The 18,119-nt window shown below is 43.9% G+C and overlaps 1 protein-coding gene and 1 long non-coding RNA gene across 6 annotated transcripts in view; both read left to right on the top strand.

Moving 5' to 3' along the window:
• The window catches only part of TMCC3 (transmembrane and coiled-coil domain family 3), a 271,622-nt gene that overhangs the window by 29,972 nt on the left and 223,531 nt on the right, over nt 1-18,119 (top strand). The window contains exon 2 of one of the 5 annotated variants that reach the window (XM_049093925.1): nt 17,511-17,556. The exons of the other annotated variants lie outside the window; for them this stretch is intronic. The gene's annotated coding sequence lies outside the window, so the exon portion shown is untranslated. The remainder of the gene's footprint in view (nt 1-17,510; nt 17,557-18,119) is intronic. 5 annotated transcript variants of the gene reach the window in all.
• Nucleotides 5,615-8,861, top strand: LOC125752511 (uncharacterized). The gene is made up of 2 exons (XR_007402202.1): nt 5,615-6,157; nt 8,616-8,861. It is a non-coding gene; the product is annotated as an uncharacterized LOC125752511 (long non-coding RNA).

Here is an 18,119-nt window from a genome sequence, read left to right as displayed (position 1 = left end):
TACGTGAGACTTGGGAGGTAGAGAAGACAGTAAAAGTCAGTGGTAATCCCACTGCCCAGAGACTGGGCTGTTAGTGTTTCATTTATTTTCTTTTGCTCTCTTTTTGGAGTATATGTGTATATGCAGGGATGATCCTTTAACATCACTGGAGTTGTGTTATCCTAACATTTCATTGCATGTTCTTGTTTTGCTTTCATTTTCCCACTAGCCACTGTCAGCATGACTCTTGGTGTATCTGTACGGTTTTTTAAGTTAAACGATGTTCTATTTATTTAATGACCACACACCCGCTTTCTTTTTTCATGTAACCCCCAATGTTTTCACTCTCATTTCCCCTCTGTTCTAGGATGATGATGATGTATTATAAATTATTTACATCAGACAGTGTTGTTTTTTAAAGTTTTATTTATTTATTTGAAAGAGAGAGAGAGAAAAGGAGCAGGGGGAGAAGGACAGGGAGCAAGAGAATCTCAAGCAAACTCCACACTGAGTGTGGAGCCTCAGGTGGGACTTGATCTCCCGACCCTGAGGTCATGACCTGAGCCGAAATTGAGTCACATGCTTAACCAACTGCACCTCCCAGGCGCCCCTTCAGACACTATTTTATTTTCTAAAAATTTAAAGAAGATTTTATTCACTTATTAGAGAGAGAAGATGAGTAGGGGGAGTGGGTGGGAAGGAGCAGAGGGAGAGGGAGAAGCAGACTCCCCGCTGACCAGGGAGCCCGACGTGGGGCTCCATCCCAGGACCCTGGGATCATGACCCAAGCTGAAGGCAGATGCTTAACCCACTGAGCCCCCCAGGTGCCCCTCAAACACTATTTTAGAAACTCTATTGATACATTCATCCTCTGACAGGGCTGGTGATGATGAATGAGGAAACCGAAGTTTAGGAACTTCCTGAAGTCACATACTTTGGTAAGGGACAGAACTGGGTTCGAATCTTTTTATTGGCTCAGAATCCATATTGCTAATTCCCTCCGTGTTCCCCTGGGGAGCACTTACTTCCCAGGTCAGGGGCAAAGTCTTTAATGGAGCAAGTAGGTTGTACTCCAGAAGGGTAGTACTTTCCAGTTCTTACGGGTAAAGCTGGGTATTGAGGCTTAGCTTGGCCACTTGCAGGCCCTGTGACCTTTGTAAATTATTTCGTTTCTCTGGGCCCCCAGGGGCCTTCTCAGCTCTCCAGTTCTATGCCTTTATTGTGGAAAAAAGCAGAACAGAGGCAGCATTCAGGACAGACCCAGCACAGGGGCATTATTATCCACTCGGATTTCAGGGGCACTCCATTTGGCCCCAGTCCACATTTCTGTGAGGAAGCTGTTTTTCTCCCTATTTTCCTGAGCGGGACGTAGGTAGTGCCCAGGAGAAGTCCCCACAGGGGCCATGAGGTTTTGGAGGCCGAAAGAGGTCCTCGTGATAGGTGAATTCCATGACATACTTCCTTTGACTATTTTGAAGTTTGGGGCTTTTGTGGCTGACCAGCAAGTCTGGAGACTGACGTGCCTGTGCCCCTCCCCAGTGCAGGGGCCTGGACCCCTTCCCAGATGATCTCGGAGATGTGTGGCTGGAAGGATACACTGCAAGATTTGGGTTCCTTGGGGGCGGTGTGGTGCTGCAGGGCCCGGCAGGCCAAAGGTCACCATGGTGCTTTGCCTGCCGGTGATGAGGTGTGGTCCACCCAGTACCACAGATCTTTTTCCAGGGTCTTGTTCCACCGTCTCTGCCTGGCAGAAAGGAAAAGGAGAACCAGATGTTTGTCTTACCAAGTAGAGTTTACTCCTATGCAGTTTCTCTTCTCTTTTCATATAGCCTTAAAAAAAAAGGGTTTTTTTTTTTTTTTTTTCCTTGAACTTGGTTGGCTTTCAGCCACTTACCTAGGAAGCGGCCAGTGCTGTACCACAACCTGTTGCTTTACTCTGTGGGGGTGTTGGTGAGTCTTTGGTGCAGGGCCTGGTCGTCGTGCCCTGTGCCAGCTCCTCTGGCAGGCGACTTCAATTTTCTAGTGTTTTTTTTTTTTCTTCCCCTATTTGCCAGGCGTCTCTAAGGACATGCTGACATTTTCTTCTTCTTCAGGTCTTCTAGAAACAAACCACATGAACATACCTATCTAAACATTTTTTTTTCTATTGTTGACTTAGAAGATATCTTGCTTTTGTCAGGAGATAGGGCAGCATTTGTTCTATCCTGTGAAAAATTTGGGGGCCTTATTTCGAAGTCTCAGCCCTAAGATAATGTGTAGGGATTCCAAGGAGCCCTGGTGATGCTCAGGCAGTGGGAGTCTGAATTAAATTGAGTAGAACAGTAAGGAAGCACTAAACGTACGTAGAAAATATATATGTATCTGTCGTGTTTTCAGGCTTCCTGTGTGAGCCGGAGTTGTGGTGATAGTGATGATGATGGGTTGATAATAAAAACAGTAATGCTAGCATTTGTTGAGCACTTACCCCATGCTCGATCCCGTGCTCATTTAAACAGCACTATGGTATGGGTGAGTTCTGTTTTGTAGGAACAAGAAACCGAGGCTCAGATTAAGTCACTTGCTCGAGGTCATCTAGACGTGGGACAGCTGGGCTTTAGACACAGGTGAGCCCACAGTCCCCACCTTCAACCTCCAAGCACATTGTAAGAGAGTCTGGGCATTTATAGCTTCGAATTTTGAGATACCTGAAGAAATCATACTGATAAATGAAATAGAAGAAAAGGAAAATTTGTTCATTCTCTCCATTGTGTTCCTTTGAACAGAATATAACTTGTGTCATGAATATGTCTAAACTAAAAGGACACTAAAAGGTATTTCTCTTTTTTTTTTAAGACTTTATTTGTTCATGAGAGACACAGAGAGAGAGGCAGAAACATAGGCAGAGGGAAAAGCAGGCTCCTCAGCAGGAGCCTGATGTGGGACTTGATCCCAGGACCCCCGGATCACAACCTGAGCCAAAGGCAGACGCCCAACCACTGAGCCACCCAGGTGCCCCTCAAAGGCATTTCTCCAAAGAAGATATATAAATAGTCAGTGAACCTATGAAATGATGTTCAGCATCACTGATCATTAGGAAAAATGTATATTAGACCATAATGAGATATTATTTCATACTGACAAGAATGGTTAAGGTAAAAAGCCAGACAATGGCAAGTATTGGCAAGGCTGTGGGGAAATTTGAGCCCTCACACCCTGTTGTTGGGATTGCTGAATGGTGCAGCCACTTTGCTAAGTTTGGCACTTCCTCAAAATACTAAACTTAGCATTACCATGTGATCCAGAAGGCCACTCCTAGACCAAAAAGAAATGGACCTATGTCCACACAAAAATGTGTGCAGGTAATTTGTCTTTTTATTCCTATGTTGTAGGAGTTTTTTAAAATACAGTTTGGGTACAAGTCCCTTGTCAGGTACATGATCTGCTGTTTACTTCCTCCCATTCTGTGGATTATCTTTTCATTTTATTAATAGTGTCCTTTGGTGCACTAAATGTATTAATTATGGTGAAGTCTAATTTATCTGTTTTTTTTTTTCACTTGTCACGTTTGTTCTGGTTCCACATGTTTTTGAAGTGCTAAAAATATTAGCTTATTTTTTATTCTAGGCCAGTTGATTGCTATAATATACAAGAGGAGCTAGCTGTGAGTAATTGAATAATTCATGCCCTTTGTTAGAGAAGAATAACAAGCCCACACAATTCTGAGATTCAGTGATATTGATGGTTTTCTTTCCTTGTCTTTGTATTCTCCCCTCCTGAGCACTCAGTGTGCTGTTGTGCATATATCAGAGGCTCAAAAAATGCTTGTTGACTTGGGGCGCCTGGGTGGCTCAGTCAGTTAAGCATCCGACTCTTGGTTTTGGCTGAGGTTGTGATCTCATAGGTTGTGAGATCTGCCAACATCCAGTCGTGCTCAAGCTCTGCACTTTCATTTGGGCTTTAAAAATAGGTCTGAGTTCAAATCTTGGCTTCACTTGTTATGTGGTTTTTCCTAAGCATTCAACCTTCTTGAACCTCAGTTCCTGTACCAATAAAAGACAGTGATGTTTACCTTGGAGGATTGTTGTAAAGATTGAGTATAAAAACCTATGTACATGGAGAGATTCCATAAATAGCAGTTACTGTTTATATCAGTTAATTGAATCTATATCTCAGGTTCTCCATTTAGTAAGATGGGAATGATGCTTGTCTTTTAGCCATCTCAGTAGTGTACTAGAGATTCATGAGATAATAGACTTGATTCTTCCCTGCTTCCTCTGTTAAGTCAAATAGTCCATTTCCCAAACCTCTGGAGAACCTTCCTTGGTCCCTGACCATCTCTATTTTTGTGGAATTCATGTTGATAGGTACATTAAGTGTATAAGCTAGTTGCTACTGCATATGGTAGCCTCAGGCCATGTGTGGTTATTTAAGTTAAAATGAATTAAAGTAAAAAATTTAGTTCCTCAATTGTACAAGTTACATTTCAAGTGCTGAGTGGCCACGTGTGGCTAGTGGCTACCGTATTGAACACTGTTGAGAACATTTGGATTGTCACTAAAAGTTCAATTGGACGGCGCTGGAGCAAAATGTATGGGCAGTGTTATGTGACTTTCTGTTCAGCTGCAGAGCCTGTGAAATAAGGCTTTCCTCTAACCTTGGCTACGCAGCCCCTTCCCAGCACCTCTCCTGCTCCACTTAGGGGATGTTGGGCTCAAGATCCCGAGTAGTTTAGAATCTTGGGACACAGGGAATTTCATAGCCCACGATGGTTTTATTCTGTGTTCTTGTTGTTACTTCAGAAATTTCAGCTTCCTCTCTGCTGATGCTGTGCCTTCGTAGTATGTTTGGTCATTAGGAGGGCTAGCAAGGGGGCCTTTTGGGCAATTATAGTTGGGTGAGTACCATTGTGACCTGAGGAAAGGAAATCTCTAATTTTCTGTGACATACCAGGTGCTAGGGGGAAAAAGGAAACTGATATTACAGATATTTAGGATTCTGGAATTTTTTTTCCAGTTATAGAATTGAGATAATGTTCTAGAGATGGAGTCTTTACAGATAGTTCGACAAGGAACCCCTGAACATTCCTCTCTGTGATACTGTTAAACTGACATCAGAAGATTTCTTCCTGATGACTTTGGACATATTCTAAATAGATTGCAGTATACCTGTATTTTTCTCCTTGACTTAAGAAAACAGTAGGAAAGGGACACCTGGGTGACTCAGTTAAGCATCCGATTCTCGATTTTGGCTCAGGTCTTTATCAGAGACTGAGCCCCGAGTCAGGCTCTGCACTCAGTGAGGAGTCTACTTGAGATTCTCTCTCTCTCTCTCTCTGCGCCCTTCCCCTTGCTCCTGCTCACACACACTCTCTCAAATAAATAAATAAAAATCTTGAGCAATAGGAGAATCAAATTCCTTTTATTGACAGATTTGCTCTTACATATTCTTCCTTTCTCTTGTCTACAAATCTTCTGAAATCATGCTTCCCATAAGCCGTTCCTAGAATTTATGGATTCTAGGATTTATGGATTCTTCTCAGATGGATCCTGAGGATAGTTTCTTTTTGACTTGATCCAGGACGTGAAATCGTGCATTGAATGGGGGGGGGGGGGGGGGGGAGGGTATGCATAGGGTTCACATTCTTTTCCATCTGCTTTTAAGTAAATGTTGACTTTGCAGACCAGGTGAATGAACCTACAGTCATTCTTCAGTGGAAAGAAGTGATTAATTGTAGAGTGTCAGCATTTCCAAAATCTGGTTCCTAGTAATGTGCCTTGGGAAAGGGCACATGTGGTTAAGTTTTCAAACAAGTGAAGCAAAGCTAAATGGGTTTCTTCCTGGAAGAAGCTCAGGATCTCTAATATGTTGATGGGCATCATGGATTTCCAGGAAGGGAAACTTACCTGAATTGAACCCTTGTTTGGGGACCAGTGGTCTGTAGGACACCGGTTCTGGAATTGCTAGACTGAGGGACGGTGTCTGAGAAACAGGAAAACACCCACTGTGGGAGAGTGCAAATGGAGCAATCTTGTGCATACTTCTGCTTTTCGTTCTCAGTTGTTTCTCAGTTTTTGTTTCTCGGTGATTATTTTTAACCCAGATAGCTTCACTTGAAGCTCTCATAAACTCACAGGCCCTTATAAGATAAAGTTGCCCCAAATCTTACGGAATCAGGAACATCATCTGGCTTGAAGAGCAGGTAAAAATTGCTGTCCGCTCTTTTTTTTTTTTTTAGGAACCTTTTAGTGAAGCTGCTAATTCAGTTCTTTTTGGCATACATTTAGGGTCTGCTAAATATCTATTTCTGCTTCAAGGTACAATCACATTCTAAGAAGTAAGCAATTTATAGGCAATTCTTGTATGAAGAGAATCTGGTAATGGCTTTTAGAAGATATCTGAAGCTCTGAGGACAAACTTTGTTGTCAGGGCCATGGATTATATGTGTGTCTTGCTTCTGTTCATACTTTCCTGGGCAGATTGGCTAAATGAACTTCTATTTAACTTGCTCTAATAGTGTTAGCCAGGAGAGTGCCTGATAACAACAGCAGCAGTAATAGCTAGTATTTTGTAAGTGGTCACCATCTGCCAGGCCCTGTTCTAAGTATTATAGATGTGTTAGCTCATTTAATCTTCGCAGAAATGCAGTGAGGTAGCTGTTATTTTTCCTGCTTTAAAATAAGAAAATACTGGGGCACCTGGGTGGCTCAGTGGTTGAGCGTCTGCCTTTGGCTCAGGTCATGATCCCAGGGTCCTGGGATCGAGTATCACATCAGGCTCCCCACAGGCGAGCAGGCCTGCTTCTCCCTCTGCTTCTGTTTCTGCCTCTTTCTGTGTGTGTCTCATGAATAAATAAATAAAATGGGAAAATACTGTCGGCACTCTATAATAGAGAAGGCTAAAATTAATTATTTGGTCTGTGTTCATACTAGTGAATAACAAAGCATATTTTATATTATTGTTTTCTTTAATTTTGAGATAGTGCTAGTTTTCATAAATTCCCAGGTAGTATGTAGCACATAATTGATTTTGTAATTAATGTATTCTTAAGATCTCTATCGTATATTTTATAACTTCTAATTTGGAGTTTTTAGACGTCAGTAGATGCTATAAAAATGGAATTTACTTAACATGTTTTTTCAACAGCCTATTCTTGGGCCAGTTTCTGTGTTTGATGCTAGGAATGCAAGGATGACTAAGCCCCCCCTCCCTGTCCTCACAGAGATGTCATCAAGTGGGGAGGAGGTGTAATCCTCCAAGCAGTTGTCATTTCTTAGGCTGTGACATGGAAAGTGGTTTCTTGCACTTTATTTTAAAAAGTCAAAGAGAAAAGGTTTGTAGGATGCAGTGGGACAAGAACCTGGGGAGAATCCATGGGTCTTAGATTATTTTTTCCCCAGATTTATTTAGATATTATTGACATATAACATGTAAATTTAAGCTGTACGGTGGGATGATTTGATATGTGCATATATTGCAGAATGATTACCAAAATAAGGTTAGTTAATGCTTCATCCCCTCCATCCCCATGATTACTTTTGTGTTTGTGTGGTGTTAACATTTAAGATCTACCTTCAACAACTTTCAAGCATATATTACTGTTAGATACAGTCACCATGTTGACATGTTGAACCTTAGATCCCCAGAACTTATTCCTCTTACAGCTGGAGGTTTGTACCCTTTGACCAACCTCTCCCCAACTTCCCAGCCTCCGGCAACTACCATTCTAACTCTCTTTTCCTATGACTTCAGCTTTTAAAAATTTCCCCATGTAGGGGCGGCCTGGGTGGCTCAGCGGTTTGAGTGCCTGCCTTCCGCCCAGGGCGTGATCCTGGAGTCCCAGGATTGAGTCCCACATCCGGCTCCCTGTATGGAGCCTGCTCCTCCCTCTGCCTGTGTTTTGCTTCTCTCTCTCTCTGTGTCTATCATGAATAAATAAATGAAATCATTTAAAAAAATAAAAATAAAATTTCCCCGTGTAAATGAGAACACACTGAGTCTTTCTCTGTCTGACTTATTTCTTATAGCACAATAGGTCCATCAAATGACTTTTGAGTTGTTTAGTAGCCCTTACTTGATTTCTCACCCAAAGCGGTCTGCTTCCAGGTGTAGCATCATACTACTCGTGAATGCAGGCTTCTAGCTGCTGGGGAGAGGGATTATCAAGGAGAGAGAATCTCATGCTGTGAAAGCAATACCCAACTGTTCCTGATGCAAATGAAGAGAAGAAAACCAAGATGTGGAGGGAATGCTCTTAGGATGAAAACTGGGGCCCTGACCAGAAGCCTTTGCTTGCCTTGGCTCAGTCAGCTTTAAAGGAAAATGGGGAGTTGGGTGGGTGGGGTGGGTGGTGGAAGCTGAGTCTCCCTGGGAATTTCTGTATGAAGATGCATTTCAAGTTGGTAGGCAGGGCTCTGGGCTCTTGGAGAAGCCAAATCTAGCAGCCAACTCTGACCCTTACTATAAAGTGGAACATGCTTCCCCTGCCCTCCAAATCTGCTTTGTTGCTTGGTGTGCTGTGATAATGAAATACTTGTTTGTGGGGTTGTATGATTTCACAGGTAATCATACTCTTTTGATAAAATGATTGGCTGAAAGGCGTGTCAGGAAGATTTGTTTTTCTTTTCTTTTTTTTATAGAGATTTATTTTTTTTTTTCAGAGAGAGATTGGGAGAGAGCACAAGTTGGAAGGGCAGAGGAAGAGAGGGAGAGAGAATCACAAGCAGACTCTACACTGAGCATGGAACCTGATGCGGGGGGTTCAATCCCATGACCGTGAGATCACGACCTGAGCCAAAACCAAGAGTTGGAAGCTTAACTGACTGTGCCACCCCAGCACCCCTTTTGTTTTTCAATAATGTATATTGAGTGTTTTTTATGTGCCAGATACAAAGCATTTATTTTCATGTCCTTGACTCATTGAAGTCTCTCCATGGCCTTGTAAGGGTGTGTTACTATCCCCACTTGCCAGACCAGGAAAAACTGACATTCAGAGGGTTTGAATGACTTGTTGAGACCAAGATGCACATCAGGAAGTCAGCTTTTAGAGGACAGTGATTTTGGCTTCTCCCTCAGGCAAGAATCTAGTTAAATCATCCCAGGAAGATGGAGATCCTTTTTAAGAAAAAAGAAACAAAAAATCTAGGTACACAGCTCTAATTAAACAAAGAAACAAAATATCATCTTTACTATTGTAGATAATATATGATTGTCTCTGGACATGACCGAGAGACTTTGAGTAATAGGCTTCTGAGTCTCTGGCCTGGGTGTTAGGGTGATGAGAAGCAACCAGAGACCTAAGGAATTAACTTGCATGGTTTTTACCATTAGGGCAGGAGACCTGGCCTGAATAAAATGTGAGTTAGTGATATTGTGCCCAATCAGAGGGGAGGGGCCTGGAGTGACTCAAGATAAGAACGCTACCCCCCTGCCTGCTTCTGCCCTCCCCGCGCTCCAGTGAACCAGCACTTTCCCCATCAGAACATAAACTCGGGCTTTTGTCTGGTTTGTTTATTCCTGTGTCCTCAGCGCCTGGCACATAAAAGCTATTTAGGATTTGTTGGGCAGATGAATACATGAGTGTGTAAATCTCATGTGGCTAAACATTTTGGGCTCTCTGGGTAGCAGCATGGGAGTTCCTATCCTGTCACATATCCTTTGGTAACAGCCGTGATGGGCACAGGCTCTCCAACCTCAATGCACAACCTCAAATTGTGAGGAGACAAGGCCCTCACTGCCCACCTGGCATCGGCCAGCCACGCTGGGAATGTGAGCTGCCCTCCCCACGGCTGAGGAATGGGGGCAGTAGCTGGTTCACCTACACTGCTCACTTGGCAGAGGTCAGCAACCTCTGCTCTCACCAAGCACGCCCTCCTTGTCATAAGTGTCCACCAGGTTCCAGAGTTCTCAAACAGCTGGTTCTGGCCACTCCTTCCTCCTCAGTGGAGGAAGGAGCTTCCCACTCTGGCATTTTGTGCGAGGTCACTCCCGAAAGGCTTGTTTTTAAATGGGAAAAGTTTGGTCTGTGTGGCAGAAGGAGCATCCACAGGGAGGAGGAGCACCAGCCACAAGTTCCCTTCCTTCAGCATCTACAGAGTAAATTTTGGGGTCCTTGCCATCAAGGAGCTCACTGGAGGGGGCAAGACGCATGTAAGGCGGAAAACTCACAGTTCCACAGAAATGCTGGAAGGGCTGTAGTAGAAGTAAGAACAAAGTGCCAGGGGACAGAGAGGGAGGGGTTCAGGACTCTTGTGAAAACTTCATGAATAAGGGAAAACTTTATTTGGCCAGGAATATCAAAGAGCTTTGTCAGCTGAAGGTCCAGACAGAGGGTAGTAAATGCAGATGCCTTCACTTGGAGCTTCCTTTATGGCATACCTCCTCTCTCGCTGTCCCTCTACTTCCTCGAATCTTGGTCATGCCTGGAACTCGCTCCAGTCACGCTGTCCACCACCCTGTCAACCTCACTGTCTTTGAAACTGCTCTGGTTTGCTTCATTGTTGCATCTCAGAAGCCTTCCCCACCACCCTTTTCAAAATAGCACGTCTTTGTCTCTCCTCTTAGCTTACTTTATTTTCATTCATAGCTGTGCCTCTCTCTGGCATTATGTTTATGATTGGACAGGGGACGTTTGTTTAATGCATGTATTCATTTATTCAGCTGATGTTGATTGACCCACCACCACATGTCTAGGCTCTAGGCTCTGGAGACAAGTGGATAAGACGGAGTCTCTGATTTCATAGGGTTTACATTCTAGCGTGGAGAGACAAACCCAAACCAAATGAACAAGTAGGGTAATTTCTGGGAGCGGTAAGCATATGAAGAAAATAAAATAGGGCAGAGACACAGAGTGACTAGTGCCTGGGAGAGAACCGCTTTCAACGGGGTGGTTGGGAAAGGCCTCTCTGTGGAGGTGATGCTTGGACTGAGACTTGAATGGTGAGAAAAAGCCAGCTGTTAGGGGTTGAATTGTGTTACTGAAAAAAAAATCATATTGAAGTTCTAGCCCCCAGTACCACAGAATGTGACTTTGGAGATAGAGTCGTGGCAGATGAAACTGATTAAGATGAGGTCATCCTGGAGTACAGTAGGCCTCTAATCCAATGCAGTGGTAGCCTGATTAAAAAGAAATCTAGGGGCGCCTGGCTGGCTCAGTGGAGGGCTCATGTGACTCTTGATCTTGGGGTTGTGAGTTCAAGCCCTGCATTGTGAAATAAAAACACTTAAAAAATTTAGAGACCCTAGACAGAATGCCACATGAAGATGAATATAGAGACCTATAAGCCACCGGATACCAAAGATTTTGCCAACAAACAAGTGGAAGCTAGAATGGCAGGATGGAATAGATTCTTTCTCACAGTCTTTGAAGGGAACCATTCTTGCTGACACTTAACCTTCGACTTTGAGCCTCCAGAAATTTGACACAGAGACACTAGGGTGGCTCAGTCGGTTAAGCATCCACTCTTGGTTTGGGCTCAAGTCATGATCTCAGGGTTGTGGGATCAAGCCCCAGATTGGGCTCCATGCTGGGTATGGAGCCTGCTTAAGATTCTCTCTCTCCTTCTCCCTTAGCTCCTCCGCTTCCCTCCTCCTCACTAGCTCACTCTCTCTTGGTAAAAACAAAAAACAAAAAAAATCATTGAAAAGTGTGGAATATCTAGCTTCCTCATGATTTATCTGTACCATAACCCGATCTAAAAAGGGAATAAGATGGATTCTGGCTTGAATGCTGAAGTAATCTTTCAGATTCACACTTTTGCTAGGTAGTGTTCCCCCCCTCCCTTTTTTTTCATTTGAAGTATAATTAACAGGCAGTGTTGTAATTGGTTCAGGTGTACAATAAAATGATTTAACAATTCTGTACATTATTCAGTGCTCATCAAAGTAAGTGTTCTCTTAATCCCCTATATCTGATTCACCCCTCCCCCTAGCCACCTCCTCTTTGGAAACTACCAGTTTGTTCTCTGTATTTGAGTCTGTATTTTTGTTTCTCTTTAATTCTTTGTTTTGTTTCTCAAATTCCACATATAAGTGAAATCATATGGTATTTGTCTTTGTCTGACTTATTTCACTTAGTTTTATATTCTCTAGATCCATCCATGTTGCTCCAAATGACAAGATCTCATTCTTTTTTGTGACTAATATTCCATTGCATATACATACCACCTCTTTATCCATTCATCTATGGATAGAACTTGGCTACTGTAAATAATGCAATAAACGTAGGGGTGCATATATCTTTTTGAATTAGTATTTTCATCATCTTTGGGTAAATACCTAGTACTGGAATTATTGGATCATATGGTAGTTCTAATTTTAACATTTTGAGGAGATTCATACTAAGTTGTCTACTGTGGTCCGCACAAATTTACATTCCTACCAACAGTGCAGTGAGGGTTCCTTTTTCTCCATATCCTTGCCAACACTTGTTATTTTTGTGTTTTTTATTTGAGCCATTCTGACAGGTGTGAGGTGATACGTCATTGTGGTTATTTGCATTTCCCTGATGATGAGTGATGTTGAGCTTCTTTTCATGTGTCTGTTGGCCATCTGTATGTCTTCTTTGGAAAAATGTCCATTTGGGTCATTATGCCCATTTTTAAATTGGGTTATTCATTTTTTGGGTTTTGAGCTGTATAAGTTCTTTATATATTTTGGATATTGACCCCTTAGCAGATATGTCATTTGCAAATATATTTTTCTTATTATTCTTCTTTTCTTTCCTGTTCTCTACCTTCTTTTCTGCATATGAAAATAACCAATCTTTATTCAGATACGTTTATTTTTATTTTTTAAAGATTTTATTTATTCATGAGAGACAGAGAGAGGCAGAGACACAGGCAGAGGGAGAAGCAGGCTCCATGTAGGGAGCCCGATGTGGGACCCGATCCCGGGACTCCAAGATCACATTCTGGGCCAAAGGCAGGCACTAAACCGCTGAGCCACCCATGGATCCCCAATTCAGACACTTTTAAAGCATTATTTTAAAGATAACATATTTCCTCTTTGTTATTTGGGAAGAACTGGTTCATTTACCCATTGGCCAATTCTTACCCCCTTAAGAATTTTGTCATTAAAACCCACATTCATATATCTTATTAGGATATTTAAGGTGATTTGATTTGTTTATTGTGAAATGGGTGCATTTTTTTTTTTTTTTGGATGCGCTTTTGTTAGGCATAAACCGAAGAGGGGAATAGTTTACTGTAGCTAATAGGACTTCAATTTGGGATCCATAATGTCTTTGAGGGCAAAAGTCTTCAGATGAAGATTAAGAATAATCATAAAAATAGTTGTTGTTATGTGTTGCCAAGCTCTGTGCTGAGTACGAGTGTGGAGCTTTTTATTCATCCTCATAGAAATCTTACTAGATGTCTAACTCATCCATTCTACAGGTGAGGAAACCAAAGATAGGAAAGTCAAGTATGTCAGTAAAGTTCTAGGTAGTTAAGTTGGTGGACCTGTGACTCAGACCCAGGCTCTTTCATGGTAGTGTTTGAGCTTTGACACTTACTTGGTGACCATCATTTACCATTAGTGAATCCTTATGTGTGAAAGACAGATTTCAAGTTTGAAAAACAAAAAGAAAAAAGAAAAACAAAAAGAAAGAAAAGAAAAATCAGACAGTATAACCTGTTACGGATTAATAGCATTGTAGGCTGTTGGTGTGTAAAGACAGTTTCAAGATTACTATAGGAATCCTAGTTCCCCAACTTTACTTAAAAAAAATGTGAGTGGGGTGTATCTGGGTGGTTCAGTTGTTTGAGTCTGACTCTTGATCTCAGCTCAGGTCTTGATTTTAGGATTGTGAGTTGAAGCATTGGGTGGAACCTAGTTAAGAAAAATTTGAGTGTATGATGTCATACATGTTAAAAGTCAATCTACAGGGACACCTGGTTGGCTCAGTGGTTGAGCACCTGCCTTTGGCCCCGGTTGTGATTCCGAGATTGAGTCCCGCATCCAGCTCTCTGCAAGGAGCCTGCTTCTCCCTCTGTCTATGTCTCTGTCACTCACTCTCTCTCTCTCTCTCTCTCTCTGTGTGTCTCTCATGAATAAATAAATAAATCTTAAAAAAAAAAAGTCAATCTACATACGACAACAACACACTGATCCACACTTCAGGTACTTTTAAAATGTGATTTTAAAAAATATTATTTAAAGATACTTTATTTCTTTTTCATTATTTGGGTCTGTGAAGTCTAATTGGGATACCACAATATTCAATTCTCCTTGAATCCCAAAGTGACTCCTGTTTTTAGATGAGAGGAAAAAAAGTTAGCATCTGTCTGTGAGAGGCACTTTTTCATCTTCTCTCTCACAGTGCACTCTCTGATGTGGACATGGGGGTGTGGGAAACTTTTCTGCTCCCCTTGTAGGATCACTGGCTGGGGCCCTATGTGTCAGACTGACGAAAGACAGATTAACCAGAGAAAAAGGAAAGTTTGTTAACCTGTACATTATGCACACATATGGGATCCCTCCAGATGAATAACTGAAAGAAGTGCTGAGAACTTGGGGTACTATCTTAATCAAAGAAGAATACATATTTAGAGCAGCCGTGAGATAAAAGGTCTTTGAGCTTTCCAGGGTGGCAAATACACGAGGGAACTAATGGTAGGTAAGGATTAATTTTTGCAAAGGTTGATACAAAGCTTCCCTTTTTGCCTTCTCTGTGCTGATAAGGGTCTAGTGTCTCTGGTAATTAACTTCCGCTCTTCCTGGTAGAGTGGGGATGGGGAGATACCTTTATCAATTTAGGTCCTGCTTTTAGGCAAATAGGGGAAAGTGGAGAGGTTTTTTTTTCCCCCTGTAGTCTTCAGTTCAAAAATAATCCTTACTCTAAAGTAGCATATTTTAGGGGCACCTGGATGGCTTAATGGTTGAGCTTCTGCTTTCACCTCAGGTCATGATCTCGAGGTCCTGGAATCAAATCCCACATTTGGGCTCCTTGCAGGGAGCCTGCTTCTCCCTCTGCCTGTGTCTCTGCCTCTCTCTCTGTGTCTCTCATGAGTAAATAAATAAAATCTTTAAAAAATAAAGTAGCATATTTTGGGGTGGCATATTCTGCTACCCTTCACAAGCTGTGCATGGATGATTATATATTGAAGCATTTTTTTCCATGAAGAATGCCTGCTATGTTGCATGTACTGATCTGGGTGTTGGAGATACATCATTGAACAAGACAGATAAACCTTTCCGCCTCCCTGGAGCTTACATTCTAGTTGAGGATTATAGGGAGTAATGAAATAGAGGAATATAGTACTTATCACGTGGTTGGCTTTTATGAAGAAAAACAAAGCAGGGAGAAGGGAAAGAGAGCGCCCTGAGGGGCATGCTGCAATTTAAAAAATAGAATCATCCGATCAGAGAAAGGGCTCAGTGGAAAGAAGATGCTTGAACAAATTTCTGAGGGAGTGAGCCTGCGGGACCTTGATGTGGGGTGGTGCTGTTCTAAGTAGCAAGAATGATGAGAGCATAAGCGAAGCTGGCTTAGAGGGCCTGGGGGTGCGTGGCAGTGGGGATGAGTATCTGGAAAAGAAATCAGAGATAACTGGGGAGGAGTGAGCAGGAATAAGTCCAGGAAGGACTTGTAAACTATTGTAAAGACTTGGGCTTTAACCCTTGGTGAGGTGGGAGTCCCAGATCCCCTAGTGTGAGCACCCAAGGCGGCAGTGTCCATTCACTGCAGACGCCCTTTATTCGGGGAATGTGGGAGCTCGGCTGGTGACAGGGGACACCCGTTAGACACCCTAGCCGTGGGCAGCCGAGTGTAAAAGCCTGCAGTCCCGGGGTGGAGATACACATTCGGGAGTCATCAGCATGTGGATTGCATGTAAATCTGTGGAATCAGATGCGAGCATGAAGAGGATAGACGCAGAGAGGCCTGGGACTAAGTGTGGGCACTGGGCTAGCTGGGGCGATGGGGGCCAGTGGCAGAGGAGACGGGGAGTGGCACCAGTGAGGGAGGGGCACGTTTAGGAGAGAGTAGTTTCATGGTAGTCCAGTGAAGGAAAGGCTCCAAGAGCAGTGTGCTCTATCAGGTGCTGCTGCTCAGTCGGTTACGATGACCAAAAATTGGCCTCTGGGGAGATCCCTGGGTGGCTCAGTGGTTTACCGCTGCCTTCAGCCCAGGGCCTGCCTGGAGACCCAGGATCGAGTCCCACATCAGGCTCCCTGCATGGAGCCTGCTTCTCCCTCTGCCTGCGTCTCTGCCTCTCTCTCTCTCTCTGTGTCTCTCATGAATAAATAAATAAAATCTTTAAAAAAATTGGACTTAGCAGTGCCCCTGGAGGTCATTGTTGCAGTTAGTTGGGGGCTGACTGCTGCTGCGTGCCACCTGTCGGGGCTCTTCTGTGCAGGGCCCACACGATGGGCTGCCCTCTGTCCACTCTGTGCCGTTCACCTGGCTCTGCTCCGCCGCCCGGCAAACTCGTTCCCGTGTCCTCGCCTGGATACCTGAGGCGCAGTCGGAGAGCTGACGTGTACTCGAGTCCAGCTGCCGCATCCTGTGGCTCGGGAGGACGAGGGTGGGCAGGTGTGCGGGGGGTAGAAGCGGGCCCGGCCTCCTGTCTGCCGCCCCTGGCCTGCTGGGCTGCGGGAGCCGAGGTCACTGGGCCGCGGGGTCGGTGAGCCCCGCGGTCGGGGGACAGTCTGCAGACATTTGACGGTACCGAGGGCCGGTTCGGTTCCGGCATGGGGACCGGTCCCGCGGGCAGGGTACAGTTGCGTTGTAATTGTGAGGAGTGACTGATGACGTAGGCTTTCGCGTCAGGGCTCCGGGTAGTTGGGTCTGTCAAGGTCCCTGGAGGTCTGCCTGGTGTGAAGCTCACGTTTCTTGTGAACCATTAAGACCGTAAGGGACTGGAGCGGGGTGTCAGGCCTGCTGACTGCGATCTCTCAGCGACCCTTCCCCTGGCCTAGTCCCCGGCCGTGGTGCCCGAGGAATGTTACGTATAGATCTTCCTCCTGAAGCGGGCGGTGGTCTGAGAGGTGTCAGCTTGCCTTTTGGCCTCTCGACGACAGGACGTCAGTTGCAGCACATGGAAAGAGCCCTTCCTTGTCCCTCTCCTCCTGACGGTCCTCTCTCTGATCAGCTTGTCGAGCCGGGTGGAGCGTTACACTCCAGAGAGGCCCGGGGCTCCTCAGACCTGGGTTTGAATCCCAGTTCTTGTGCTCACTGGCTGTGTTGAGTCTCGGCAGACGAGTTCGTGTCCTGAGCCTCAGTTTCTTCATCTACAAAACGGGGATAGTCATTATTACCTCAGAGAGTCGTGAGAATTTAAACTGCCACTCACCTGCCACATGCTTTTTCACAGTGCCGTACACTACCCAGGGTGTACGGGTACCCAGGGTGGCTGGTACAGTTATTAGGGTATCGCAACTGTAGCTTTCAGGATGTTGCTCATGTGAAAACCATCTTTTCAAAGATTTTTAACTGATGCCATTGCCTGGGGTTTATTTATGAAACAGATTGAGTAGAGTTACACCCACAAATCTGTTAAGATTTTCCCTAAAGAAATTACCAGATGTCTTGTGTGTGTTTTTTTTCTTCCTAGTTGCTGCTACTGGGGGAAGAAGTCCAGCAAAACAACCTAAAACAAGGTACTGCACTCTCACAGCAAATACATAATTTGTCCCCCCTTTATCAGCGCTGAATAAAACAGCATGGTCAGTTGCCAGTCCCCCGGCTGCCCGTCACTCAGGTGGGGCAATAGCTGCGGGAGCTTCTGGATGTGTCAGGTGCACCTCAGAACCTGTGCACCTGCAGTGTGCTGTTGGTAGGCCTTCAAGGTGCTTCGGCTTACTCTGTGCTGTGCTGTTAGGAATAATGCCGATTTTTCCAAACAAATCTGTTCCAACTCATTTCAAGATATACATCAAAAATTAATTGGTAGGACCAGTTAAGTGTTACTGCATATTTATAGATTAGCCCTCTGAAAATCAGCATCTGGCTAAAAAAAATTACCAGTCCAAACCTTTAGTAACATCAGCAAAGCATTTCTTAATTTCTTTTTTTTTCTTTTCTTTCTTTCTTTTTTTTTTTTTTGTCAGTGAGCTGTTTTCCTGACTCTGTGTGTGTGTGTGTGTGTGTGTGTGTGTGTGTGTGTAGAGCAGAGTTTGAGAGAGGAAAGGGCTGGCAGCATAAAGGGGAAGTGTGAGTTTTA

The sequence above is a fragment of the Canis lupus genome, chromosome 15 (genome assembly GCF_003254725.2).
Source record: "Canis lupus dingo isolate Sandy chromosome 15, ASM325472v2, whole genome shotgun sequence".
Classification (NCBI taxonomy): Eukaryota; Metazoa; Chordata; class Mammalia; order Carnivora; family Canidae; genus Canis; species Canis lupus.
Note: the sequence above shows the minus strand (reverse complement) of the source record. Positions and strands in the feature narration are given on the sequence as shown.